This window comes from Aythya ferina, assembly GCF_964211825.1.
Source record: "Aythya ferina genome assembly, chromosome: 1".
Classification (NCBI taxonomy): domain Eukaryota; kingdom Metazoa; phylum Chordata; class Aves; order Anseriformes; family Anatidae; genus Aythya; species Aythya ferina.
Window position 1 is genome coordinate 114,502,415 of NC_140296.1, and position 27,018 is coordinate 114,529,432.

Genomic DNA, 27,018 nt, shown 5'->3' on the forward strand with positions numbered 1-27,018 from the left:
TTAATGAGCAAGCTATACACAGGTACATGCCATATGTGTGAAAGTATTTGTAACTCAGTAAAATACTTACAATCATATCACTACCAACACAACTAAGTTGGTTAGCTCTTGTGTTTAATGTAACTTCTAGCTAAACACGGAAAGATGGGAGGTAAAATAAAATCAGTAAATCTTAGTAAGGTTGGAAACAGGGAGCCTGGAAAGGCAGATTACAGAATTTAAGTGTTTCTACTTGGATTTGTACATGCAAGCAGCTTCTGGTTCTTCTGCAGAAGTTTAAGCATGCAGATTTTATCAGAGATTGCGAGGGATCACGTATCAGGAGTGTTTAAACTTACACAGTTTAAGTTATCATGGCTCTGTTTAAAGCTTAACAGATCTCCTTTAGGTCTTGATGAAAGCATTCAAATATATACATTAGGTTGTTATGACATTAGGAAGTAGTCACATAGATAACTGAGCTACTCATTCTGGTTTTATTCTCAGCTGAACTTTCTATAGGCAGCTATTTTTCTGTGTGACAGACCTAGACATATTAGAGCAAAAAATCACACCACTGCTTTTAGTAAGATAGAAGGCTGGAAGATGGGTAGTTGTGGGCACTGGGAAACTCTTAAGATCTTTAACTGAGGGACTGAAGGGTGTTAAAATCAAAGTGATGTAAAAGAAGAAAAACAAATTATTACCTCTGCTGTATCACTTGCTTAGCTGGAAATGTAGTGTGCAGAAATAAAGCATAAATGAACTGAGTAAATCTCCAGCTGGCCGGGGGTGGTATTGTTTCTGCTTTCTCCTGCAGGTTTTAAGTGACTCAAGCAGTTGGCCTTATTGCTGAAGTTCAAAGGCTGTGAACTCAACAGCTTATATATTTTATGTGAAAATACTGTGGAAGCAAAGCTCCCTTTAGTCACAACAGTGAGGCCGAGTGACAGGTGCTCATTCCCCCAAATCTCTCCTGAGCTGAACGCCTGCTTGAGTTTCTCACTGATGGGATTTTCAGAGGGGCTACTAGGAGTCTGCAGCTAAGACCTAGCACTAAGATAACAAAAGACAGTCTTCAGATCTGCTGAAACTGTTGCAAATACTAAACATGGAAGAAAACTTTCCTGGTTTAAATGTTGTTGTTTGAACCATTCATGAGAGACATATTAACCTCTCGGTTTTCAAAAGCCTTTTGAATTCACTAAAAGAAACTTAGTTGCCTCCAGAAGCTGACACTCAGCTGAAGATTTCCTAATCCTTGCAGCAGCTGATGCGTTAGTATTTAATGAGGAGGGCCCCTTGTAGACCCACTGAACAACCTACATGTACTGCACAAGCAACAAACATCTGTAAACCTTTTACATATGCACTCTAGAGGAGAGGCTGCACTTGCTGACCAATAAGTGGTAAATAGCTGCAGAAGCTAGATCAGCATGGGGGAACTGTGGAAAATCTATTCTGGTTGGGATTGCTGTGACACCTACAATAAAGATGTGTCACTTAACTACCATTGAGCATCTGGCTTTTCCCACAGCGTCGTTTGTTTGGGAATGTGATCTCTACAAACAGCTTCTTATTTCATGGCTGAAGAGTAGTAACTGAACACGTTCAAACAAATTTACCATGAAAGTATTGTATTCCTTTTATCTTTGGACAGAGGAAATTCTTCAGGCAGTGTTTCTTTTGATCAGTAAATGTCAACCCAGCAGTCTGCTGCTGGCAATGATGAAGCTGTAGGTATCTGTCTGTTCTGTCTTGACAGTATGGCCTAGAACAACAACAAAAGCATGAAATTCATTCTCCAAATACCTTGACAATACCAGCCAGGGAGCAAATGATTATGACAGTAAAACTAACTGTGGCAATAGTGCTCTCCTACACGTACAGAAAGGTGGGAGGCATGCTCATAGCATACAGGCTGTGGGACAGTCGAGGGACTGTACAGAAATCCAGTTAACAAGGGGAAAAAACTTCACTGCCACAGGGCACAGCTTGCTTGCTTTTATCCATTTCCTGAAACTCAACCTGCAGAATAGCAGCATTTCTGCCACCCAGCTAAGACTGATGCTTTCAGAATTAAAGCAGCATGAGTCATAGGTAGAGGTCCAAATGTTAAGTGCTCACCTCTTTGGTATGACCACAAGAAGGATTTGGAACTGTTAACCACTGTTCAGGGAAATACACATCTTTTTCTCCAAGCTCTGTTGAAAGAATGAGTCTATTTGTGGCAGAAATTTTATGTATGATTATACAAGACAAAGAATTTAATCTAGATGTAAGAGATTCTTTCATTTCTTATTCTAAGAGACTTGTATTGACATGGTGGGATGAACTACAGATTGGTAGCAAAAATATTACATTAATGTATCTGAGTAATTGATACGATAAAACAGACTGCTTATTGTTCTCTCTGGCACCAGGGCATTGCCAATACTGCTCAGGCAATTTTATTGAGAAGTTACCCTTCTCAGTGGCTTCAAAATCAAAACTTAGTGATAATCGAGTTTACAGTCCCTATAAAACACAAAATATTTAAAAATCAAAAGGCAAGGGAAAAGAGCAAAATAAATATGCACCATACACTGTTAAATTATATAATCTGTATAAATAAGGGATGGATAGTATATGTTGGCAGTTAAATATTTGACTATTTTTACTATTATTTATAATATTAATATTATTTAAATATTATTTTTAATATTTTTAAATAATTTCTAATAAAAAGCAAAAATCATAATGGTCCTCTAAACAACATTTTAAGGGATAAAATAGAACAATGCAGGTGAACCTTCTGGATGTTAGTTTCTAGCTGGAATAGTAGGACTGACAATACCACTAACACACGGAGGTTTCAGAGATCTACTGGCTGAGCTATGTAGGCAAGTCTTTCTTTTCTTGAATGCAGAACTGCAGCCCGTGGTTAACTGTTCATATGCTTCTTTCAGTCACAAACCTGCTTCTCATAAGTGTGTCCATAGCTCAAGCTGAATTGAAATATCAAAAGCTTAGAGATAAAAGTTGACAAGAATCAGCTGTACAACAAATGATACTGCAAATAAAAATCTCAGTTCTGAACAGATGTTGTGATGTCCTGTTATCCGTATTCATATTAGTTGTCAAACATATCAAAGTCTGGTAACCCCCCCAAAATGTAATAGGTAATGGGCACCTTGCCATCCAGCCACTACAGGATGATATCTATCTTAATTATACCGTATAAAGAGCAGGCCACAAAATAAAAAAAAAAAAAAAAGATGCTAGTTCTTTTCAGGATGAGTTGTAGGACCACTACAAACATGGTATGACTCAGAACTGTGTGTGGAACACTGTTCTTCTGTCCCAGAGCTAGTGAAAATGTGCTTTGTAGTATGCAATGAAAAAGACTCAGTGCCTCCAACTGATGCACTTGAAACTTGCAGGAGAATTGAGCACTGAACAACATGGAGCTCTTGAGCTCATGACCATACCACAGTATGTCACCTTAGCTGGGCATTTTAAGTACACAACATGCTACTGGATTTGAAAGAACATGCCACATTATTGTGGTAACAGACTGTTTTAGTAATAAGTACTTAATTTATTTAGATGAAAAAAGAATGTAAATACAATGAAGAATATTGAATAATATTCAGACTTAATGCTCAGTTCTCCATTTTTATTTCTATATCATGTCAGTCTGGTAACTATTTCAGTTTAATCAATGGATCAGCCTATGTATTCTATTTTAGGATTCAAAGGGTATCAGAGATAAGATATCTGGCAACAGAAGTATCACAGTTCATACACCTGAAAAGAGAAAGTTGTTTCCTTTGGTTCAAATCCTGCGTGCTATAAATACAGAAGCTGAAAACCTGATTTTATACTGACTGTGAACAGAGAGTGATAAAGACTGTTATATTAATCTGGATTTCCCTTTCAGATTGTTACAGCCAGCATGGCCTATTTTCAAGTTCCTTAGCAAAACCTGCTGCTTTGTGGCTAAGGTATCTGAGGCTGTAAACAAATACTGCTTTGCACTTTGGTTTGTGATTCTATTTCTATTTCAAAATCACATGGATAGCACTTGGTCACTACTTTTGTGATTACCTTGTACTGACATAGCCTGAAATCATACTTAAAGCCTAAATTTAAATGCTAGATATTACCCATTCCTCTTGCCACATGAAGATGTCCTATATATACAGAACCGCACGTGACAGACCCTCCCTTAGCTCAATTAGCTAAATATATCATCTTTAATAGGAAAAAAAATTAAGAGTGAGACATCCCGTGTTCGCTAGATGGCTCTTGAATATTGATGATGAAAACACAGGTGGGAACTAAAGTTACATCAAACCATTATAGACATAAGACAGATAAGATTTTTCATATAAAGCGTAACTCATCCTTGGAAGGGCTTTCTGAAACTTGTGATGGAGTCACCACTTAGTAACTTCCGGAAGCCAGGAGTGACAATCTGGAGAGGTACACATTGGTTCACAGATTTCTGAAAAAGAGTTTCAGCTCTGTGTCAAACAGCAGGGGATATAGACTGAAAGAGTGACCCCTTGTCAATCAATGCCTGAAAAACACTAGTCTAGGATAACAGACTTGGAATTTTGAGATATGAAGTCTTGAGATATGAAGTATTACACTTCAATATGTAAGGAACACTGAATGAGGCACCCAAGCAGTAACTTCGCTCTTGGAGTGTCCTTTGGCATGACAAAGCTGTACCCAGGGCTTAGTCTGGGGCACAGACAAGGCAAGGATATGAAATTAGACAGCTTTCTTGTAAGCTGCTCAAAGTAAAATGCGTTTATACAGGGTCACAGTATATATATATATATATATATATATGTATATATATATGTATATATGTATATATATATATATATATAAAAAAGGTAAGTATACTCAAGAAAAAGGTAGTATACTCCATTTTCTTGCCATACAACCAATTTCTTGAAAGATAGTACCTCAGCTTCTGGTGATTAATAACCACTGGTTATTTTATAACAGTAATTAAACAAACCTGATCATTCCTTAAACACCATCTTGGACTTTGAGAGGCAGAATTTATATAGGCATCCTGAAATTTCATGACTTTAATGTTACCTTAGTGAAAATGTCTTGGCTTTATATATATCCTTGCCAAAAGGGCAGAAACAAGTTTCTACATTTAAGAAACCACAACATAAATTTGAGAGGAATCTTTGCACCTTTCAATAAAGATAGGAACTGGTTAAACTAACCAAAACTGAGGGAAGAGGTGATCATTGATTGAAGTGGAAAGGAAAGGAGGTTAAAGAGTTTTTAAAAAATCACTTAAAATGTTTTCTCCAGTTGAGTATCTATCTATAAGCCCGATGAAGCAAAAGATAAGTTTCAGCTAAGAAAAAAGAGGAGTTAACTGCTGTGTCTTCATTTGCACTTTTTAACGTTTTACGCTTCAAGTCATGTCACTGACTGGATTTTGTTAAGTTGTGAGTAATTTCTATTTTGAGTATGATGCATTACAAAATGCTGGACTGTTACAAGAATTTAATTTTCTCCTGGAATTGCCAAACAGGGGATACAAAAGAAGAGAAGACTAAATAGAGTGAAGTTGGAACATGCTAAATTGGTATGGAACTGTGCAGGATAATGGTGGCAGGAGGAAACCCCTTGTGATTATAACATTAGCTTAAGGCTAGCCTCACATATTGAGCTGTCAAGTCTGGGGGAAAAGACACAAGGAACTCATTTTTCTATTTGATAGGCCATGGTGGGATTGAGGAATGAAAATGAGAAGTGAAATTAGATTCAATCAGCAGTACTTTGGAGGCAATACAGTAAAAATGGAAAGGATGCTAGCACCCTTTGGGAAAGAAGTGGGTGTTCAGTAATACAGGCCATTATTTGTATTAGCTGAAGTGTCTCCATTTATGCGATTCTACCTTTTTCTCTGACATGCTCTTTCATGCTCATGGTAATTTAAGATACTAATTCCCTTTGTAGCTGATGTGCTTGCAAACATAACAGCATCAAACAAAAAAGTAACTATTCAAACAGCAGATAATGTACAAGAGAGGCAAGTCTAGATTTTGAGAAGTGAAAATGTGAGACAATTTTTAATTTTGTGAAACTGACAACTCATAATGGGAAATTGGAACAACCTTAATATCTAACTTCAAACAAATGTTCAAATGTTTTGATCAGCTGCTCAATGAAAACTTTGTGTGTGTGTGTGTGTGTGTGTGTGTGTGTGTGTTTGTGTGTGTCAGTCTTTAGAAAATATTAAGTCTTGCAGTAATCGATACTTTCTTAGCCATAAAGTAACTTTGACTATTTAAAGTTTATGCAGCTTCAGGAGTGCCACATGAAATCATTCACCCTAAAGTCCTTAAGCTTAAGCTATGTCAAAAGACTAACGTGATTTATTTTATGAGGGCAGTAATACATACATCTTAATTAATAAAATTAGGTAAAATAACTAGATATCCTTTCTCTGCTTACTCGAGCAACTGCCCTCTTTAAACTGAAAAAAATACAAATGTTCTGTCATTTACATTCTGCACACCCTTTCTCCACTTATTAATGAGGAACTGAATTAATATTTACTTGAAGAGATACTCCTGAGATTATCTATATATTAGAAGTTAAAATTTACAGTTTTTTATATTGAAGATGAAGTTATTTATATAATTTAATCACAGAAAAAGAAAGCCACGTTTCTTGTGAAAGCAAAGAGCCAGATGCCACTACACTTATATTGTTCTGAAACATTAGTTTTACTGCAGGTAGTTTTTAGAAAAATTCCTATAAATATACAGTCTAAAATGAAAAAAAAAATAAATCAAATAACATTCCTGAACATTTCAATTTAAATGACCTCTTCACCATTGACTAAATCTGTGCAAGGTAGATATTTTGTCTGACTGTGCTTGCATTGTTTTCTCCGAAGAACATTCCCTCCAGATCAGGCTCTCTTGTACCATCAAGATGGTATACCAAGCCAATTTATGCCAAGACAGAAAAAAAATAACTTTCATTTAAGTGAATTAGTGAATCACTGAATGCTGTGATTTTGCATCTTTTCAGCAGTTTTCTGTTTCTTTTCAGAAGGTGAAATAAAAGACTGCCGCTGGAAACTGGTTATGACTCTGAAAAGGTAACTGAAAAATAGCCTTTTCAACAGAACAGGTCAGCTGTTCAAGTTTGGGAAGTAAGAAGTGATAATCTTTCTCTGCATTTCCTCTCTTTGTCAGAGGAAGTTGCTTATGAGAAAGGCTGAAAAAATTGCAACCATCTTGGACTATGTTCCAAAATGTGTGGGTATCCTGCTTCCCTCAGTCCCTCATGGTTTCAATGACAACTTCAGTCTTGATCTATTTCAGTAGATGACCTATTTAAATGAATATACAGCTGAGAGTGGGAAAAGGTGCAAACTGACAGCGTTAAACCTAAGTATATTCTTCTGAAAGTGTTTTTTTTTATTATTATTATTATTTTTTTTTTCTCTCTGAAATTTAACATACCCCAGAGCTTACCCTGTATTCCAGTGGTTTCCTACTCATATGTGTTAGGCTTTGATTATTCCTCACCAACTGAAAAAAAAAAAAAATAAAAGGAAATAATTAAGCTTTGACAAGGGAAGTAGCCACCTTGAATTTTGAACCTGAAAAAGTAGAGATTGAACTGACAGGGGAAACAAGACAAGCAGCTTACTTTACTGAGGACAATAAAACGCTCAATTAGACATATTAATTATAGCATATGTAGCACCATCAAGCCTTGGATAGGAACTTTGCTCTTCTCTCAGTCAGTGGTATAATCATTACACCTAGCTGGTGAATATGCTGCATGGCTATGTAGTGCTTGTTGTCACTGCTTTACCCTTGCTCTTGGAAGAAAGACAACAAATTAAAACAGGATTCACTTCAGTGCTAGTATGAGCCAGAACAGATCATTAGGGGAAAGTGGTTGGTGCGCCAAACTCTGCTTAGATAAGCTTTACTATTTTCACATCATAAGTTAAATATATTCAGGCAACCCCACTTTTAAACTTGCCTAGGTATTATGCAGCCTTTAATTCAAGGCTCCAAATTCACTGAGATACTCAGATTATCATGCAAACCAGTAGCTCAGCTCTCAACAACAGCTCAAATAATGTGTACCAAAATGGAACCCAAAAGTAGTAAAAGCCTTTTGCATTTTAAGATAACATTTGTAAGAAATGCAATATTGAAGTTCTGTTTTCATTTTAGAAGCACTGAACCCCAATATTTCTTTTTTTTTTTTTTTTTTTTTTGTCAAATAGGCAATTCAAGATTCAATGAAGAATGTCTACCATTAGTATCAGACTGTCTTATTGCCCTATTATGTTATACATTGAGACTATTGAAGTCTGTAATCATTTTCTATACAATGCTGTGCATATCAAGCAATTCATTTAAGTTATTAAATTGAAATTTCTCTGTACAGTACTTTACTCACAGCTGGTAGTAGCCAATAGCTAACAGATTTAGATCTTTACTATTTCAAATTACTTTTAAGAAAAAAATGTATTTACAGTGTTATCACGTGTTTACCTAGGATTACCTGGACTGTCTATACTCTGTCATTGAAAAAAAAATATGGTGTTTGCATCACAGAAATTTATTCTCCCAGCATGATTACTGCAAGGGATTTGACTACCACCTAGCTCTGTAAAAATGGAAACAGATCAAAAATCTGGCACGAAAAAAGATGATTTTTTTTTGATGGAACAACAGTAACTTCATTGTTAATGCTTTTTACTGTGCATTTAAATAAAGTGAAAAGCTGTACTAAGTAATTTATAAGATTTCAGTGTTATTGGGAACTCCTATAGATGTAGAGAAATACATAGCAAAACTCTGTTATTTTGAAGATTGGAATAATCGTAGAGCACCACTTAAGACAACCTACAGAAGTATTTGTTCTTCAATTTATTTATTTATTTTTAGCTTTTGGGCTCTGATAAAGTTGCAGCTGGTCCATAATGGAAAGAACAAAAATCAGTCCTTCGTCAGCTTTGGGTAAATCTCTACACAAAAAAAAAAAAAAAAAAAAAAAAAAAAAAAAAAAAACCTAAAAAAAAAAATCCCAGATGGAAATGGATTTGTGAAAAGACATGACTTCCCTCCAACATGAGCAACAGTAGTGCAAGCTTCCCCCTTGCTGCTGCAGCAGTGATATCTATAAAAACACCACTCCTAGTCAATCTTATGGTCTTCCATGCTCAGATGTACCACAAGGATAGCTACTCAAGAGCACTTCCTAGTTTACATTAACCCCTATAGATGTAGTTTGTCCAGTTTCACTTGCTTTGGGCACTGACTGCATATGAGCAGAAGGTGAAGCAATTTGTGAAATTTTCCTTTTCTACTTGAGTCTGTGTTATCTGAAGCAACTCTAGTGCCTGCTCTGGGATTAGTGACATAATCTACCTGTAAACAACCAGGGAGGAAAAATACTTTAGTTTCAAGAGTGCTGCAAATCATGAGGTGAGAACTTAGAGAGCAAACTGCCACAATCCCAGTGAAACAAGCTGTATCACTCAGGAGAAACCTCATTCTACACCTAAGGCCTGTTCAGGTCTTATAGCCAAGTCCTAACTCTTTTACCTCTGGTCCGCTTTAGAAAAGCACGGAGTCCAGTTACATTAAAGGATGATTTCTCTCTGCGGCAGCTGGGAAAGCTTGGGCCCTTTGGCCCAAGACTGATCAGATAAACTGATGCACACTTTTACTGAGACAAATTTTGGGTGTGCAGGTCCTTTGCATAGACAGGAGAAATTATGCACTTCACAGCAATTTTTAGCAGTAGGTGACTTTCCATTATTTCAGGATAGTAATCAAACAAGAAAAGAATAAAAAATGCAGGCTAAGACAGAAAAGGAAATTATCTTACTTTGGATTGCTGTGTCCTTTCTTCAGAAAAAGGCGAGACTTTAGAGGAAGGAAAACTTTTCCCCCTGTACTCAGCCCTGGTGAGGCCGTACCTCGAGTACTGTGTTCAGTTTTGGGTCCCTCGCTACAAGAAGGACATCGAGGTGCTCGAGCGGGTCCAGAGAAGGGCAATGAAGCTGGTGAGGGGCCTGGAGAACAAGTCCTACGAGGAGCGGCTGAGGGAGCTGGGCTTGTTCAGCTTGGAGAAGAGGAGGCTCAGGGGCGACCTTATCGCTCTTTATAAGTACATTAAAAGAGGCTGTAGAGCAGTGGGGGCTGGTCTATTCTCCCACGTGCCTGGTGACAGGACGAGGGGCAACAGGCTAAAGGTGCACCAGGGGAGTTTTAGGTTGGATATTAGGAAGAACTTCTTTACTGAGAGGGTTGTGAGGCATTGGAACGGGCTGCCCAGGGAAGTGGTGGAGTCACCATCTCTGGAGGTCGTTAAAAGATGTTTAGATGATGAACTTAGCAATAAGGTTTAGAGAAGGACTTGTTAGTGTTAGGTCAGAGGTTGGACTCGATGATCTTGAGGTCTTTTCCAACCTAGACAACTCTGTGATTCTGTGAAAACAAACTTAAGCTGCTGCTGACATTTCAAAGCTTTTTGTCAGTAGGAAGGTACTTGCAGGCTAATCTTTAACTACTTTGTGAGTAGCAAGTAATTTCCATTTGTAACAGCTCAGTTTACAGGATTTAAGTGTGATGTCATTTTTATTTGTATGGTATATTGAAAAATGCTTTAACCACAACCTTGCAGATACTTCAGTCAAAGCTAAAACATAAAATGTTTAAAAAGCAGCACTGTTAAAAGGGGATGTCCTGATAACTGTAACTGTGGTCTTTTTTTACAGTTAATAAAGTTTAGTATTCAACACATACCTTTTACCTCACTAACATGTTAAATTTAAAACTTAAGCCTATAACCCTCTTATGGAAAATTTTAGTCTGATGAGCATCATCCACAAACACTATGCTCACTATGCAAACACTATGATTACAATGTATATATTGCAATCAAAAGGTAACTGAATATTTCATAACAGCATCTATAAAGCCAGGTGACATGAATTTCCAAAGGAGATAAATGCTTATCAATTGACAGTAACAAATGAACTTGGCAAGTTTAAGCCAGGTTACTATAAGCAGAGGGGATTGTGTTTAGTTGGGTTGAACTTCATTTGATGTGGTGCTACTAGTAGATCTGCTTCATCTAGTGTATTTTCAGTCAATACATAGAGTCTCCCTAATCTGCAATAAAACCATGCTTCCACTGGGTTGAATGGTTTACTCCTGCCCACATCCAAGCAAAAGAATATTAATCACTAGTTTGTCATTAACATCTCTCCTGCATATTTTAGTTGACATGGACGTCATTCATTTGTCTGTATTGCAGGAGTTCACAACTATGCACTGTGTTGGGCAGGTTATTCCATTATCTTTAGAGAACATTTAACAGAGATAGCATGATCTAGTTGCCTGCCACTATGTTGCACGTGGTGTTGTGGAAATACTGACATCAAAGTGCTTGATCATAGACTTAAACAAACAAACAAAAAGTTATTTCTATGTATTACTTTCTAATCAAAGGGAAGGAAAATGCTGAGTTCAGTTATGTCATCTTATTAAGCTATTTCAGATCAACATACATTGAATAATATGCATGTATAAATTAGTAGGGATAAAACAAGTTAGTTATTAAATTAGCAGTTTGTATTTTTATATAAAAGTTAGACTACAGAATACTGAAACTTGAGTCATTTGCCCTGTCATGCTGTGTTCAAGCTGCATTTAAGGAATGACTCATGTGTTTTGACTGAAGTGAAATCAGGTTGTTTTTTTTTTTTTTTTTTTTTTTTTTTTCCAAATAATTTTGCTTTAAAAATTATATCACTTTAATTTTTATTAATGATTTTATGATACTTGTATAAACTCTGCTTGACAACATAGCTGATAAGTGAATGACTAAATAAACCTAAACATTTAAAAACCTTAGAATCTCAAATAACATTCAGGGAGGAGAACAGTAATTTCATTGCAGGAACAGAAAAAACAGACAGTTTCAAAAATAATTTTCGAACCAATCCTTATAAAAAACTATTTGTTGCAGAAGAGATATATAGACTCTGTCTATGTAATTAAAGACATTTTCTGAACTGAGACAATTTCTTACCTTGATTCAATTACTGTACTTTTAAAATCCATAAGTTAAAAAAAAAAAAAAACACCACATATACTGGCACATATACTATTGAAATAAATTACCAAGAAATGTATCAAACTTCTTTTGTGTTAAAAAAAAAATCTTACATGCCTACTTACAGCTAATATCATATATAATTAGTTGTACAAACTGTCCTATCACCTGCATGTGATAGGTCATATCACATTAGGTAGACTATACTGCTTAAAAAACATTCATAACTTGTGACCCAAGAGCTTTCAGAAGTCATGCATGAAATTCAGTCTACATACTGTTTTCTTGTCTCTACAACCATGGAGAGCTACACACATTTTAAAGAAAGAAAATGAATGAGAGAGGGACAAGTGTGGGACCAAGCAAAAGGCAGTCCACAGATGAGGTGTGAAAGGCATTTATTTTTGCTTGGAACTGTGGGGTGAATTTTCACCACATCGTGCACTTAATATTATGTAAAGCAGTTACATCACAGCAGAACACCCACCTGCAGTGCAATGCAGTTGCTGATACAAAGGCACTTCCTTCATGAGCTCCTGTTGGCATTGGTGCACATACATAAGGTCCCCAGTATCTACATGTGTAGTGTCCTAATAAAGCCCCTAGTGAACAGTTATCATCCTTGACACCATAAAATTAAAGCTCATTACAGACCACAAGTACATGGCTAGTCTAACCATAAAATGGCAGAAGCAGTCCTTAAAACCTTCTTACTTTCAGTTTGCCCAGTATCTTCCCCAGTAGCACTCTGTCTCCCATTTTGAGGATTCTGGGGGTTTTGGCAATAAGGACTAAAGCTCAGACAGCAGTGCCTACTTTGGCACTATTTAGCAGCATGCCTATTTGGGGGCTGCTCTATCTTACCTTGCCTGAGTCAACCACACTAGTGCTGGGTGTGGGGCCATAGCCCCAAATTCAGTGACTACAGGGGTGGCCAACCCTGCTCTCCTCCTTCCCCTTCCACCCAACATGGAAAGTAAGTGTTGTGCACAAGTTTGGCTTGACTACACTGTTCCCCTACACTGAGAATTAGAGGCTGTAAAATGCCCTTGTTCCTCTGGCACCTAGAGGAGAACAGCCCTAACAAGTAACAGAGAATGAGTTGGGGCATCTCATCCTTAGACTTAGAAAGAAAGCTGCAAGGGTTGCAATAAAAATTCACATACGCACAAAAATAATAGGAAAGGTCTGTGGTGGTTTTACCCAGCTGGACGGGTTAACTCCACCAAAACTTCTCTCTCACTCACCCTCCTCAAAGGAAAGGGGGGAGAAAATAGAATGAAAAAGGGCTCAAGGGCTGAGATAAGGACACCAAGATCTCTCAACAATTATTTTGACAGGCAAAACAAACCCAGCATAGGGAGATTAATGTAATTTATTAGCTATCACTAACAAGCTAAAGCAGGGAGAAAAAAATAATAATTAAAAAAAAAAATAAAATACTGAGAACACCTTCCTCCCATCCACCCTTTCCTACCTCCTTCCTCAGAACAGTGCAGGAAAACAGGGGCCAGGCTCAGTCCCTAACACTTCATCTCACCTGCTCCTTCACAATCACTGCCTTTCCCAGCTCCACATGAGATCCCTCCCACAAGCTGTTGTTCTTCCTGAACTGACACTGCAGGGCCTTCCCACAGGCAGCAGTTCTTCAAGAACTGCTCCCACATGGCTCCCTACCCCGGGGTCCATCCATCAGGAGCAAAATTCTCCAACATGATCCCCTGCAGGCTGCAGCTCCAGCCCTGGGCCTGCTGCTGCGGGGGCTCTCCATGGGCTGCAGCCTCCTCCAGGCCATATCCAACTGCTCCACCAGGGGCTCCTCCACAGGCTGCAGCATGGAGATCTGCTCCATGTGGGACTCATGGACTGCAGGGGCCTCTCTACATGCCACAGGGGAACTGCTGCTGCCTGCCTGGAGCACCTCCTGCTGCACTGACCTCGGGATCTGCAGGGCTGCAGCCTCACTCCTCACTCTCTCAAGTACTGCTACACAGTAATTCTTTTTCCGTTCTCATCTCCTTTCTCTAATCTGCTCTAAGAGAGACCTAACCAACATCACTTATTGGCTCAGCTCTAGACAGTGGCAGGTCTTTTAGGAAGTGTCTGAAACTGGCCCTTAACTAACGTAGGTCAGTTTATAGTTTCTTTTCACAAAGACCATTCCTGCAGGCCCCTGTTACCAACCCCCTGCCACCTAAACTCAATACAAGGCCACAGAAGTTACTGACCTTTGTATATCTGAGAAAAGGTCATATGCATTCAAATACCTAAGCACTATTTAACACCACTCTACATTGGTCATGCACAACAAAACTTTTCTAAACAACAGGCTAATGCATTAGGATAATGCATTAAAAGATATTATCTTTTTGATTTCTAATACTTTTTACAAATTTTTCCTTTAGGTATACTAGGAGGGAATGAACAAAGAAAAGTTAAGATTAATACAAATAGAAACAATGCTGGTTCACTTCTGGGCAAAAACAGAGTTGTAGGGAGAGGAAAGATATAGGTTTTCATCTTATGATATATCGTAATAGGTAAGGTGCTGGGAATACACGTGCTTGAACTTTGGGATTTTCCTCTTTTCCTATGCCCCAATGCTTTACCAACTCCTTTAATATTATCTAACATATAAATTCTTTAATAGTAGCATCAAGATCCCAAGTGTGCTAATAGGTCTTAAGTACTCTAATTAATCTCACTTGGGACTCTTATAGGCACCCTGCCAGCAGTGGTGTTTCAGCTGTGGCTTAGGCCCTCACTCCTCTTTTGAGTTAGCTATAGGTGTAGCTCTGTTCCTGAATTGTTTTGAAATTTCTTCAGAGTAGTTTCAAACCTGATTCCATGATGGCTAGGGTGTTGTCAACAGGAGTTTTTGTTCTCTTTCCTATTCCAGTGGGATACCGCTGTCTGTGCTGGGGACATGTGCAGTTCTTGGCTCGTATATGCTTGTGGGGTGTCTTGCTCCTGTGGCCTGTGAGAGGCCGTTGCTTAATGCATGCATTGTAAGTTTCTATGCTTTGTATCTTAATATTGTATTTGTGTTGTTTTTTATGTTTAGGATTATGTACAGTCCATGTTTCTACTGAAGATAAAATCCTTTTAAGGGAAATCAAGACTTCAGTTATGTGAAGAAGGGGTCTACTAAAGAGGGTGATAGCCTTTTGTGTGAAAGTAGCTGCTCTGTTCCTTCAGTGTCCCGCAGATGATTGCAGAAAGTGTCTGTTTCTGACAAAAGTTGTAGTAAAAGTAACTCTAAAGTTAAAACAAGTATAAGGTCAGAGATGTACATTGATGGGGAACAACTGGAAGCAAAGGCTTCTGGCAGTGCTTTGGCTTGGGGCAGCTCTGGGGCTGACCGCTCAGGAGGCAGCCAGGTCTTGCTCACTGAGGGAAGCGCCTGTGCTGCTGCTCAGTCGTGGTGCCATGCTTCTGGCCTCACCTGGTGAAGCACATGTCTGTGCTCAATGTCACCTGCTGGTAGGCCGTGTCTAGCTGATGCTTTGTAGGTTATGCCATAGAAAAAATTTAAAACATATTTTTTCTTGAAATGAAGCTGGCTTTTAACTATTTGTTCTCCCTGGACTGGAGGCTGGGCCTTGCCATGTTGTCCCCTGTGTTTGGCCTGCTCTTTTTGTGTTTATTGGCGCTGGTGGAAATAGCCATTTGAAATACCTGTATTAGGCAGGTTTGAAAATGTTTATTGTTGGTGTTTTCCTACCGTAGTTGAACCATGTCGTGACAAATTTAAAACATATTCTTCATCTGCCCATGAAGAAAAGTCTGCTTATCAAGTGGCCCTTCTTTGGAAAGAGACCGGCAGGAAAAATCTGGTGTTGGAAGAAAGATCCAGAAAATTCGTATCTATTTTTTTTTTTTTTTTTTTTTTTTTTTTAAGCTTTAGTTTCTCTGAAGGGATTCTTTCATCCTGTTGATATTGCTTAATGCAGATTACTAGCTGCTGGCAATTAATTATCATGGGGTCTTCATTGTGAGAGACAGAAGGTGTCTCTTCTTTGGACAGCTAATAGATTACAGGCTGGGGGAAAATAAAAGTGTCAGTGATTAATTTCAGTATATGCTGATGCTGGTATGTCAATTAGGTATACAAACTCAGAAAGCATAAGCTGATGAAATGGGAGTAGACTTACTGACGCTATGTAGTAACAGGTGTGTGCTGTGGCTGGTCTCTACACAGCTGCATAGCGACGGCTTCTTCCTTTCAGATTTTGTGTTTGATCTGGAGACTTCCATCAGTTTAGTTATACTCTATGCTTCGTGCTACAGCTGAGGCAAACTATGGTTTGCTTAACACCACGATGCTGTTGAAATGCTCAACACTAATCATCATGAAATAGCATTTAGCCCGGATGAGAATATATGGATATATGCCTAATACTTTGAAATGCTAAAAGAAAAAAATGCTAGATTCCTATGTATCTATGTATTTCATTTTTTTCTTGTAAAATGTTACTTCTGTGAAGACCTTAGAAGAAGTGTGTGATACATTGTTTTTTAAGGCAGTAATTGTGAAACATTTATTTCAAAGTCATTTGAAAGGTCACTGAATGGCAGTAAGTACTTTTTCTAATTTTCTTTCTTGTACAGCCCTTCTAAGAAAGGACTTCATTGGGCAGGGTTTTTAATGAAGGCTTTTAGGCCTTTAACCTAATTCTATTTTATTTCTTAAAGGTATCTCTTAAAGGAGTCTACTATTTGAAAACCTTATGAAGTCCTTTATTCTAAATTCTAAGAGAGAATATTTTTTTTTTGCTTTTGTTTTCCTTATAGATTGTTATGAAATGAAGCTATGAATGTAAAACCAGAAGATTTGCAGGGACAATATATTTTAATGCATAAAACCTCAAGCATGAAACCAAATCCACAGAGCTTTTTCAGGTATGTGATTTTTTTTTTTTTTTTTTTTTTTTTTAGGACACTTTGAGATCTGCAGGGAGCTTTTGTGAACATACGGCTTCTTCAGGCTGAATATACTGCTTAATCATGTGTTGCATAACAGCATTGATCTGCAAAGATTTGAATTGAACTTTTCCTTACTTATGTGATGGATTAAAAAAGCTTGGTAGTCACAGTAAAAGGATGTTTAAGAGGCCTTCTGTAATTGTGTTATAAAAAAGGATGGTTCATCAGCTTTTTACTGATTGAAATCAATCTATAGTCTTATTTATCTAAATGTAGATGACTTAAATGAGCTGTAATATGAAAAGCAGGTTGTGAAGGCCAGCACCCATAAGACGAAAAGACTTCACTTCCCTTGTTCCTACACAAACGCAAGTTTTTACGTTTCAAGCTATTGTATACCTATAGAATTATGCAATTCCTACTTAGTGTATTAATCAAACTTCTAACATAAAGTGTTGTGGAGCCTGTGTGCTATAGGAAGAAATGTAAGGAGGATGTGTAAGGAAATGGAAAAACAGTGCTTTTTTGCAGTTTTGTATCTAAATCAAATAAATTGAAATGTCTAGAGTAGCTAATTAGCTGATAAAAGTCATATGAGTGTCCCACATGAAGAACTGCGAAACATATATATCTGTTATATAGACATTCTATAAACTTTCAGTAAGCATGAGATTGCATAGGCCTGTTGAAAATTCTGTTAAGCCATGAATACTATATACATGCTCAGGAGTTTAAAATAGCTGCTGCAAGCCTGTAGGAATATATATGCCATTTAAGAAATACTTCAGTTGTAGTTGACTCTAAGAAAATAACATGATTAGCTGATCTGTACTCCTGAATATTCTGATAAATCTTAGACATTTTCTTAGTTATTCTAAAGCTTCTCAAAACAACAACAACAAAAACTACAAATAAATGATCTCAGAGCATAATTCTAGACTTCCTCAGAAGAAAATAAATTTTCTATGATGTCTATAAGGACACTGAGCACTGATTCTAGGTAGCACCTTGATATATGAAGCTTTGTTTCTTATGTTGCCAAAAAGCCAATAGCTAATGATCAGTTCAGAGTGAACTTATTGACCTGTGACATTCCCTATTGACTGCACTAATTTGGAGCTGTTACATTCTATTTTGAGGCTATAATTTTTGTCTTAAATGTAAAATGATGGTAAGGTAACTTCCAATAATATTATTTCATTGGCTGTGTAAGTATGTTCCAAACCTGAACATGACAGCCCTTAGCAATATCTTTGTGCTTATAAAAATATCAGTGCAAATGAGGAAATGAATATTAGAATTAGCGTATTAGCTGTAAAATCCTGTTTACTCTATGCCGATAAAAACAACCATGCGGAAATATTGTCTTGGGTGAATATTTGTATAGCAGTTAACTGTTTCTGGTGTTTTTTAAGAAATTTAGAGCACTTCCTCATTACAAGCAGATGGACTTATTTTCAGTTCTGTAGATTATTGCTAGATAGCTTTTCTTGGAAGTAAAATCCATGTCATCTTTAGCTCTGTTTAGGTTCATATGTGTCTACCTAGGCTGCCCAATAATGAGTAAGCAATATTAAAATAGTTATTGTCAGCCAAAAAAAAAAAAATAATTAAAAACAGCTCTGCTTTTATTTTTTAATTTATTTTTAGTTTTTGCCTTAGATTTATGTATGCTAGTACTCTCCCTGTGTACAATAAAAGCTCTTATAACAGCTGTAAAACTAGCACTATTTGCTATTTTTTACTTTGAAGATATAAGGTTCTCCATAAGCAGTGACTGTGAAGAAAAAGATCTCTTTTGTGCAACTGGCTGCCAGATTGTTAATAATTGCAGGCTGTTAAAAATACCTGTAAAATTACATGTCTGTAATTTTCTTAAGTTTTCTTTATGGATATTAGAAGAGCACTGTATTTGCTAAATCTTACTTTGCTCAGTTTTTCTGAGGAAACAGCTGTATGGATACAGTCTTTGAAAATGCACATTTTTAAGGAAAATAAGAAGGTAGATTAAATTTTGTACTCGTGTGTAACGCTGACCTGTGAGTGCTGAGAGACATTAGTGTGCTGGAAAAGGAACTAACTAGTATAACATTTATTTTGAAATGGAATCAGAGAGGCTGTATCTGGGCTCCAAATTAATCTATTTCTCCATATTAATTTTCTTCCAGGGTTTACAATTTTGATCTTGGTTTTTGGAACTTCTATCAGAACCTCATACAAAAATAGTTGCCTCTAAAACTTATAAATTATGGTAAATACCTACTGCCAAGTGACAGAATAAGGGTAGCCATGCAGTTGCAATTAAATGTTTAATATTGAACTAGTTGGATATGAGGGTTGTTGTAGGAATATTAGATCTTTTCCTATAGTATGGCACTGATAACCAGCATGGTGTCTGAGGTTGTCAACACATTTGGTTAATGGCCTTGACAGCAGGTGGGAGAACAGACCACTGAGAGCTGAAGCAATGTGAGTTGTCTGTGTTGTTCTCTCAGAGAATCCATTATGCATTAGTGGTGCAGAGTCGACAATATGTTTTTATTTTTCATAAAAATTCTAAGAGCTTCCAATAAAAATTCTCAGAACTAAAACAACAACTGGCTTTTGGAAACTCTCCAAACTTGTAGACAGGCTGTTTGCATGGAGGCAGAAGGTCTTCAGGTGCTGATGCATCTACCAGTTAGAGTGGAAGTAGATGCCCAAAGATGGGATGCTTCAGCAGGCTCAGTGTATGATTAGAGGAGATGGGCAGGAAGTTACAACGAAGAAGAGCTTTCACAATGCATAATTTATTACTTGACTTCAGTGGCACTGTCACGCTCACTCTGTGAGAGTGCTGCCTCATGCCCAGCTCATGTGTGAAACTGATCTAATAACAGTCTTTATATCACAAGAGAAGAGGAAAAAAAGTCTGTTTTGCTTGAGCTTTCAGTATATAAAAATATTCTGCTCTTCCTTTGACATGTTAACGTGAAAATGCAGCTTGATCCTATGATTAACCTCAGTTAATAAAAATGGAGATAATGACATAAGGTGTCTATGCAATATGTTTGTCATAAATAATCACTAACACAAACTTGTGTAGTAGTTATACCTGGTGGTGATCCTTCAGTAAGTCTGTTTCCTACCAAGTGGGTATGTGTCATACAGAAAATTCAATGGGTCCCAAATTACTTGAGCACTATGAGACACAGTAAGTTGAATTCAGATGTGCAAGTATATGGGTGACATATTAGGTCCTTTTGGTCTGCGGCTCCCTTTTCTGCACTTAAGATATTTACTTAATGGTGCAAGTTTTTCTATTACTGATCATCCATTGATTTTAATTTATTTTTTACGTAATTAGTTTATCTGTACCCCAATCACACACTTGAGGCCCAGAATTCATTACCATCATATAAATTAAATACGTTGAAGGCTACTTGGACCATTCCCAGTTTACATGTTCACACTATATAGTATTCTGTTGAAAAGAACAGACCACGTGATGTGAGTAGAATGAATTTAGTCTTTAAGGCTAGAGACAATGAAATAATTAGTAGACAATCTTGTTGCTTGCGGTGCACTTTCAAGCCCTCTTTCCTTCCACATGAAATGCTAAAGTTATTATCTTTCTATATTTGTCTTGTGCAGCGTCACTTGAATGTTAGGTCCTAGAAACAGGGCAGGAAAGCATGGTAGCCACAGTGTAAGATATACGTGGTGCAGCTGCATACGTTGGGGTGAACAGTGTAGCTCCCCAAGAAAGACCTGGCTGGGCCTGTTGTGAGCCCACATGGCAAGGAAGAGGGGTTTGAATGCCTCCATGATAACCAAGTAAATAGCAGGTCTTCTGAAATCCCATCCTGGCTGCACAATGTTTGAAATGAGCTAAATGCTGTCCCGCAGAATTGTTTTAATAAGCAGAAAGCTATTCTGGTTGGAAGTCAGTAATCAGGCCACCTATCAGGGGCTAAGACTGTGGTCATTGTCTCGTCTGATGTTTTACGTGATTACAAAATCTTATGAATTCAGCAAATGTTTTGTAAATAGATTTGGTCTAATAGCTTTTGACATTTCTTATGTGAAAAAGGAAACAATTAAAATAATTGTACACTTGTTCATTTGATTTTTGTCAAGATGTTGATAATAGGATTAGCGTGTGTTACTGCAAGGTTTTAGGGAACAGGCATAATTTTCTTCAGTGTAGTCCGTAGCTTACCCCCCTAGCAACCAATTAGTGCAGTAGATGCATCCTGTTTCCAATGTGGGGTACGAAGCTGTACGTATCTGTCACGAACAGACCAGTTCTAGGGGAAACCCAAATTGTAGCATAAGGCAGGAACATAATGTGTACTACACCCCATGCTAGTTGGTGTTATGCTGTTTAATGCAAATGGGCCTTTTACTTCTTTTTTACTAATGATTTTTTTTAGGACAGACAAACCTGGAACAGTAGGGAAAAAATACACTGGTTCATTGGCTGATGTCAGCAAGTGTACAGGACCAGATGGTACTCTAATATGACATTATAAAATCTGAATAGTAGGTAATATCATGCATAAGCAGTTTTTATTCCAGAAAAACAGGAGGTTGTGAATACATAACAGTTTTCTAAAAGTGTTTCAGATCAAAATAACTACAGAACTGGGGCTGATCTGCACACGGGACTTAGTAGTAGGAACTAAAGAAGAAAATTAGTAGACATAGACATAAAAAATTGGGAGAGATTTTGTTTGTGGTACATCAAATGTGCTGGTACGATTCAAGATCAGCCAAGCAGGGCTTTGGGGAGAAAGAAAGAGGTGGGTCAAAGGAAACAGCTGGAATTAAATACTCAGACATGGGCTCCTTCCTGCTTTTAAAAAGTCTTGGGTATTAATGTGGGTTCTCCAGGAATGTCAGTACATTGTCAGTAAGAAAATAAATAAAATATTAAAATCAACAAGAAAAGAATAAACATGTTTTTGATATAGGTTGCTAGGCATGTTATTTATTACATGTTCATGTCTTGTATAGCGTGTATGGTTTGATCCGTCACTCCTCTTCCTTTCCAAGCAATACAGGAGACATTAAAAAGGTGAAAAAAAAGGGCAGTTATGGAATGAAGTGAAAGCCTAACACATGAATTAATCTATATAGTTGTTGACAACACTCATGGAGTTTGTCTGTAGATGCAGAAGTTTGGGGTATACCTTTACTCAGGCTTCTACTAAAAGTAATTAACTGCTTGGGAGCAAAGGTGGGTGTGCCAGAGCTCATTCTATATACTTTATGTGCATATGCTCTGCAGATGATATCTTCTCTTCCAATAATTTGTTGACAGTTGCTGTTGGAGAGACGCTTAATTTGACTCTATACAAAAGTTGCTATGGGCTTAGAGTGAACATGTGAGCTGCAAGTCATTTACTTGATTTAGTTGACTAAACAGTGTTTGAATTTTCACAAAAGATATTTTTATTCTTTGTGCCAGCTGTCTGATAGCAATGTGGAAACTCTTCAAATACTAACTTCTTGTTAATCTGGGCTTGACTAATGAGTAGGAAGCAGAGCAATGTTCAGATTGCTCTAATTTGAATGAGTCACTGTAGATGATTTGCTTAGTGCAGAGCCTATACACAACAGTCCTGCATTGGAAATGCAGGCACTGATGTTAAACTTATTTCCTCTTGGATACTTTTAACTTTAGATAACATGGAATCTCTGTTTGACAGCTAAATTACTGCTTTTTTTTTTTTTTTTAACTCGTCTTTGTGGCAGTAAAATCTGTACCTAATTAGGTCTGTTATAAATTGCTGAAAACTAAATGATGTCAGGTGCTCTAATATTAGATCAAGATCTTAACAGCATTCTTGGTAGATACTTAGGTGGTTGAAACAGGTAACGTTTTTGGCTTTCATAAAATGTTGAACCTGATACATGGAAATAATGCATTTATTTTACCAAATGTTGGCTCATAAATCTGGGACTTTAAATCGTCTGCATGGTAGCCAGTATAATTGATGTAGTGTATAAGTGCTATACTGTAATCCACTGTCAGAATTTATTCAGTGAGCAAATTGGAACTATAGTATATCAAAAGGGCTTCTGGCTGTTAAGAGAAATATAAAATGGAGATGGAGCCCAAAGTTTTATTCTAGGTAATTTCAACCACTTGGGAGTTGCCCTAGCTTTGCACCCATGTGTATTTCTTCTTGGTTTTAAAAACACAAAATAATCCTATACAGTAGGGCACTAACTGGAATGATACTCATGAGCTAATAGCACACAGCCTGGTATTTGTCTTGTAATGCTGTCATGTTTTGTTGCTATGTGAGAGAAAGTAGCAACTTGCTAATTTAAGTCTAATATTCAGATACCATTCTCCTTTTGTTCTTAACATAGGTCCTTGACTAATCAGGCACAGTCAGATCGTTTGACTTGGCTGAAAGTTCCTGTAATTTACTGGCTGCTTATTATAGTGCTATAAAAATACATATTAACAGCACTTGTTTCACAAATGTCTAGTCTATTATAATATTTCATAATTACAATATTTAATGAAAATATGTGAAATCTCTTAATTAAGACCTTCCACTGAAGGCAATGTGAGAAGCAAAAACACGGGGGCGGAGAAGGTGTTACTGGAGGTTATAGTGTGGTTATTCTAGCTGTTGGAATTAGGTAGCACTTGTCAAAATTGCTGGATCAAAATAAACCAGTGATGTTTATGATAAGCCAAATCTTTAAAAGTTACTTTCTAATAATGAGTTGCCGCCTTTGGTATTCACTGAATATTTGTTTCATGATGAGGGGCTTGGGAACTCATTTGATTGTATGTTGCTATTCAAATTGAGCTGTGGGATGGCATGTGATTAACATGTGTGTGCGCACCCCTGTGGTCTTGGTTACTGTCTGTGCACTTCCATGATGAGAGAGGAAACAACCACTAAATATTTGGTGGTCAATTGAGTTCTTGTTTGGAGGACTTGACACTTCAGCCCATGGTTAAGTTACTCCAAGTTTGCCTCTGAAACTAAACCTCAAGTCTTGCATTAAACACACCATGATTAGTTCATGTCTGAAGGAATACAGCCCAAGTAATTAGGATAGCAATTAGAATCAAGCAGCTAACCGCATGATCCTAATTTCTTTTCTGAGCCAAACTGTGTGTAGTCTTGTATGCATCTTGAACGGTGTATATAGTAATAGTACATAACAGACACTTGTGAAAGTCACCAAAATACCCAGCATACAAATAAATTCATTTGTAACCATTTATCTACTTGCTGCACTAAGTTAATTAACATGTTTACTCTTGAAATTGAGAAGTATATTCATATACAGGGAAAGAAGGGGAGAAAGGATTTCAATGCTGTTGCAGGTAACTATAAGCCAGGTTACAAAAAGGATGAATAATTCTAAATTTGTGCAAACAACACTGCACTGTGCCCTCTTGCCATTAAGATATACAAGTTGTCTCTTGAGATGTGAACAGCTGAATTAAATGAACAATGAAAAGAAGCAGTATCATTGGACTCCAAATGCATTCCCTTCTATTCTTGGTTTCTCCTATTTTCCCCATCCATCGGCCCATAATTAATTTGTATAAAATTCAGTAGACGTCTAGGGATTTAGAAGCTAATGTGTCCTTAATCATGGTCAGTAATTTTAATCCTATTCTCTTTGTGAACAGGAGAATAATGCAACAACAATTTTAACTTGTGGGAACAGTCTACCTCTCCTGTTCTCCCCTCAGCCTATTGCTCTTTGATCAGGAAAATCACCAAAATGGCAAACGGAGAAATTATCTGGGTCGATCTTGTGTGTTTGTCTGCAGGTTTTGGGGGCGGAGGGAGGGGGCTTAGATGAGCACAGACAACTTTGCTGAACAGTTCACTGCACCCCAGTGGGGTTGGCTGCACTAATTCAAGGGAAGCAATGAAGAGATGGGGATAACTGTCCACAGTGCTTCATTGTGATCCTAAATGCTTCTATTTCCCATGCAGTCCTTAGTCTAATATCATGTCCTGTTTTATTCCTGGTCAGTTTTATGATGTCTTGCAGTTTTTGCAAGAAATCATAAAGCAACTCTTAAGCAACTCTTGCTGAGAGGAGAAAGCTTTACTCTCATTCTCTCTCACTCCTCTTATCACTTATATGTATTTCAGTTTTGAAGAACTATTAAATGGGTTACTGGGACAAGGCGTTTCTTCATCTCTACAGGTACACTTTAGCAGTAGGAGAAGGATTTTCCTTGTGTTTCAGTGAAAATCTCTCTCATTATTACATTTCATACTCAAGTTAGATAAGGGAGTGTTGGTTGGGCCACATCTTCTTTACAATGAGGTGGTCCACTAGGAGTAAGATGGTGTCTCTGAAGTGCCTATCTTATTCCAGAAAATAGGTATGTGGTTTGAAAACAAACTGATCACTTTGAGCCTGTTGTTTCTGTCTATACTATTAATTTACACTAAGATGAAGTTCCTACTTCATCTTTACCTTCATCTCCTTTCTTTACTATTTGTATTCTCCATGGTAATGAGGCTAATGAAGCATTTTAGTAAATCATGGTGTGAAGTCACAGGCATATGTTCTAAAAAGTGTAAATGGATTTTTCATGCATTCAAAGTGTCTGTTGTATTGTACGGACATAGAAAAGTTCAGTGGAGCTCATTCTAAAGGGAACTAAAAGAAAGTACTGGTAAGATATTTTGGCTGTGTTCTGCAAACTAGGTTTTGGCTGCTCTTGACATCATCTGAACTGCACAGTAAGAAAGTAACAATAAAACCTCTTCATTTATTAAAATGGCTAACTCAGAGAACATGATTGCAGCCTCTGAAAGAACAGACAAGCTTACTGGAGAGATAAAGGAATTTTTAAATTTTGGCATGATACTACAGCTGAAGAAACAAACTCTGAGTCTTCCAGAATGGGGCTGAGACCGCCATTTACTGATGGTGGTTTGAAGAAGTGATCAAATATGCATGAAGTTAGAAACACAAAATGAAACAATAACTGGCTGGAGGTCTTTTAATCCAGTGCCTTCCTCAAAGTAGGGTTATCTCAAAATTCTCCTCTGCTTTTCTGTCACTCATTCTGGAGATGATCGGTGGTGTGAAGTAAAATTTAAAGTTACAAACCTTTGTCTGCACATACAGGTGACTCTCATAAAAACAATCTCTCCAAAAGTGTTAATATGTGGTGGTTGCGGAGACTTCTGAGCAAGGTGGCAGCATTCTGCCTTATCATATTTTTTTTCCCCCAAGTATAATTTTGAGTAGAATTTTTTAAAATGAATAAATTTTTAAATAAAATAATAATAATAGTAATAAAATCACACCACCAAACCTCTCTTACATCTTCATTCTATTCTATCGATCAGCTGTGAATTTGGGAAGAGCATTCTGTATTTTATGATCAGTTGTTATCAGTATAGATTAACAACTGCATCTCTTCCTGCAAACTTTGTAGATAGGATACAGGCATCTGTGCTTTAGATAGGATGTCAGTCTGGATGTCATTAGTTGTAACAAGCTCTAGTGGAAGAAGCTATGATGAACCACCAGCATATACATGAAGTGATAGCATGTACATGTGAAGTCTGGTAGCTTGTGTGTACTGTGTGTTAAGTAAGTTGCTTACAATAGACAGATAGGTGCTTTAGTGGCAGAAATGGAGCAAAGTATCTTGAAACCAGATAGGGAGACTTCAACAGCTGTTAAGCTATTTCTTAAAACGCACCCTTACTACTATGGAAGAAATGCAAGACACATGGTGGGACTGCAGCCACTATTTATACACAATCCCTTAGTCCCAGGAGAAATTTTTCATTTATGAATATTGAAGCTTTAACAACAAGCCAAAATATTTTACATGTTACATCTGTGTGTTCAGTTGTGAATGCATACCATCATTGTGTGGTAGATGTTAATCTTACATTTTAAAACTTCTTTTTCTCTTAGGGTGAAAAAATTATCCACATCTGGAGCTTACTAGAATGGGGCATTGAAATTTATTTG

General features: G+C 37.2%; 2 long non-coding RNA genes across 4 annotated transcripts in view; one reads left to right on the top strand and one right to left on the bottom strand.

The window, feature by feature from the left end:
• Positions 1 to 1,366: 1,366 nt before the first annotated feature.
• LOC311422329 lies at positions 1,367 to 13,721 on the bottom strand. 2 transcript variants are annotated; one of them, XR_014685270.1, is made up of 5 exons: positions 13,652 to 13,721; positions 12,599 to 12,713; positions 7,494 to 7,550; positions 2,107 to 2,183; positions 1,367 to 1,750 (listed from the first exon to the last, which is right to left on the bottom strand). It is a non-coding gene; the product is annotated as an uncharacterized lncRNA (long non-coding RNA). The 2 variants fall into 2 exon arrangements; XR_014685271.1 differs by having other exon boundaries at positions 13,589 to 13,664.
• Positions 13,722 to 14,782: 1,061 nt separating this feature from the next.
• LOC311429338 overlaps positions 14,783 to 27,018 on the top strand; it is a 149,571-nt gene continuing 137,335 nt past the window's right edge. The window contains exons 1-3 of one of the 2 annotated variants that reach the window (XR_014688227.1): positions 14,783 to 14,898; positions 15,011 to 15,119; positions 16,906 to 17,013. This is a non-coding gene — a long non-coding RNA (uncharacterized lncRNA). Of the gene's footprint in view, positions 15,120 to 16,905; positions 17,014 to 19,205; positions 20,067 to 27,018 lie in introns of those variants that run through there. The other variant, XR_014688228.1, reaches the window with a different exon arrangement.